The following is a 3,291-nucleotide window of genomic DNA, read 5'->3' on the forward strand; positions in this document are numbered from 1 at the left end:
TCTTTCCTGGGTCTATTCAAAGATTAATTAAATAACAGTGTAAGTGAGAAACTAGGAGTCTGAGTTTAGACCTAACAACCAACATTTGCAGCACCCTGTTCCTTTTTGGTAAGGTAACAAGAAAAACTCAACCCAGAGTAGTATTATTTTCCCTGAAACAAGTTTCCTTTTTATTTTTACAAAAGTATACCAAAATAAAATCTCAACTTTATTTTGCAATTTTCACTGTCTATTGCAACAAAAATACAGAAGACATTGCAACTTTTAATGCCATTTTCTTTTCGGGCATTTTGGGCAGCTACAACCTAAAAAAAGGCTGTGAAATCCTGGAGGGACTGGTTCATGCATAGAAAGCCTTTTATTTTTTGAAGATTTCTAAAACGTGGGTGTGACATAGATTTTATGTTAAAATCTAAATAAACAAAGAAATATTTTTTTTTGCAAAGTTTTCCGTGATGAAACTAAGCCTTATTGTGACGACTATGTTGTAGTGTCAAGAGAAGTACTTGCACTCTTGGTGCAAGTACTTCTTCTGGGTAGCCAGAGTACAAAGTCACATGAGGCTGCGGGGCCTGCGGTGGATGAGCTGGTGAAGAAATATGGTTCTGCCCGTGTAGAATGCGTAGCGTATTGGTCAACAAAGTTTGGATATCCCCAAAATAGTTAACTGAGTACAGGAAGATTGGCAGGTCTTCTGCTACTTACTTCTTTTAAATCAAGGATGAAGACCTTTGTTTTGATGTTGCCTTTCTTTAAATAATTGTTAATTTTCTGTACTGAAGTTGTGTTGTTAAAATTATGACAATCTTATGTGCCCTTAGTGCCCTGTTGCTGAAATGTGCTATACGTGTAAAATTGCCTTGTCTTTGTTTGACCTCCGTGTTTTAGGCCAGTTTACTGTCAAATGTTGTACTCATCTGACAAAATCCATTGTGTAGTTCCAAAAACATACCATGTACCATTGGAACAAAAATATCTTAGACTACAAAAGATGAAATTCCACAGCCGTAATCAACACTAATTTGCTCAAACTGACTAATGAATAAACCTTCCAACCAGAGGAATACACACTTCTTTTTATTTACACATATTTTCATCAAAGGGCTCAGCTTTGTCTTAACGTGTAAAAGTGGTACATAGATGATATGCAGGCAATTACTTCACATGTAGTGAAAAGTTGCTAAACCCCTGGGACACAAAACTGTGTGTGTGTGTGTTTTGGCTGGATGAGGCCTAATGTGTTGGCATGTAGTCATCCTCAACTAATCATCAAAACACAAACACCTACTCACTTTCCACATGGAGAATCACAGAGTTCATGCAGGCTGTTGTCACACCTGTTGCTCATGGTGAATATGGAACAAACCACGTGTGAGAGTGTGTGCGTGTGATCGCTTTTGTGTGTTTGTGTTCATGTGTGGGTGTATGGAATTATGAATTTTGTACCAAACAGTGGAAGGATTACCAAGCTACTACCTACTGTAGTTTGATGAATTGTTGTCTGATGTAACCCAGAGAAAGAACTTTGACTCCACATTACAAATGTATCTGTTCATTGTGCTGTTAAGAATAAGTTTTCACTGAGTTGAACTACATTCTCCAACCTCGGGCTTATGAGCCCGTCACAAATCCTGTTTGATAACGTCAGAATGGTTTTTCATTTAAAAAAAAAGAAAAAAAAAAAGCAATACAGACTTTCTACAATCTTTGGCCGACTTCTTAGTTGTCAGAACTGGTCTTTGGAAACGGACTCAATATCCATATTACAAGAAGCACAGGATACACTCCATTTTGTGACATGTGAAAGCAGTATGTTGAAGTGGGACAAAGAAATGCATGGTTAATCTCTATTCATTTCTGTTTACTGAAGATCGTTGGTGAATATTGCTCATGCTGTAGGAGGAACTTGGAGGATAAGGATTGCAGGGTTTTTCCTGCATAAATAAGTTGAATCCATGCACCAATGCAAATCACCAGCACCAAAATGTGTGACTCAAGCTAATCTGCATTGTTTTGACTGGACCTGAATGCTGTGACGCTAGTGCTAATGGGATCTCAGTTTTACCGGGGCTGTACCATTGACCGGACTCTCCCGGTGGTTTTAATTCAATTTTATTTTATTTACAGTATCAAAACAAGAGTTATCTTAAGACACTTTACAGATCCAAATCACACTCTATAATTTACAACGACCCAACAATTTCCCAAGAGCAAGCACCTGGTGCAACAGTGGTGAGAATAAACTTCACTTTAGGCAGAGTCCTTGGACAGACCCAGGCTCTTGTTGGGCGCGATGTGTCGCTCCTGGTTTGGACACAGACACTACTACAGATATAGAGAATATGATTCATAATAATTATAGCAGCTGGATTAGAGCCCAATCAACAAAGGATTTTAAGGCAGATACGGATACAAACCGATAAAATCTGATATTCCGATATTTCGGCCGATATACAGTATATTTAAAAAAAGAAATCCAGAAACGCGGAACAAAACAGATTTCCCTAACAGTAGTTATTTGTAGTTATTTAAGAGTTCTCACAAAAATAATATTTGTTTTAATACCCCAACAGAACAGAGGAACATCAAAAATATATTAAAGTTCTGATAAATAAAATGTATAAAAAAACAAACTTAAGGTATGCAACTTAAAGGCCTTTGAACAAAACAACAGGGACATTGTAGAGCACCCTCTGGTGGACAAACTATGCAACTCCAACACTCATAACATTGTTGATCTTCCGTTATTATTTAATTTTTGAAATATTAATTTATTAGAATCATTTATGTGTCATTATGAATGATGCATCTTCACATAGGAAAGGAAGGTGCTGATGTTAAAGTGTAAGGACAATAACCCGCTACCATACTGGAAAACATCAGCAGAGCAATAATGAACCAATGCATCATTGACGTGAGTAGGTGCCACATTAAACTTTCCCAAACAAGACACAGAAGAGGAGGGACGACTAAATTATACACAGTGTTGACTCAGCAGGGATAACATAAATATCTGATAGCCTTTCAGAATGCCTGAGAGCCTTACTGCATTATGTTCTAATTGCCACCTGTGGCCTGAATTTTGTTTCATACATACACATTATTCAGAAAGACATTTCCACCATAAGTTGGTGCATACACATTTGCCAGAATGCAGGAAATGATCGGTTTGATGCTCAGAATTTCCTGGGGGAGGACCCAGACCCCCTTTAATGTGTCCTCCCAAAGGCCTATTCTGAGCCATGAAAAATCCTGGATTGACTGTCACTATATTCATGTTATGCATCATAG

Source organism: Etheostoma cragini, chromosome 8 (assembly GCF_013103735.1).
Source record: "Etheostoma cragini isolate CJK2018 chromosome 8, CSU_Ecrag_1.0, whole genome shotgun sequence".
NCBI classification, from domain to species: Eukaryota; Metazoa; Chordata; class Actinopteri; order Perciformes; family Percidae; genus Etheostoma; species Etheostoma cragini.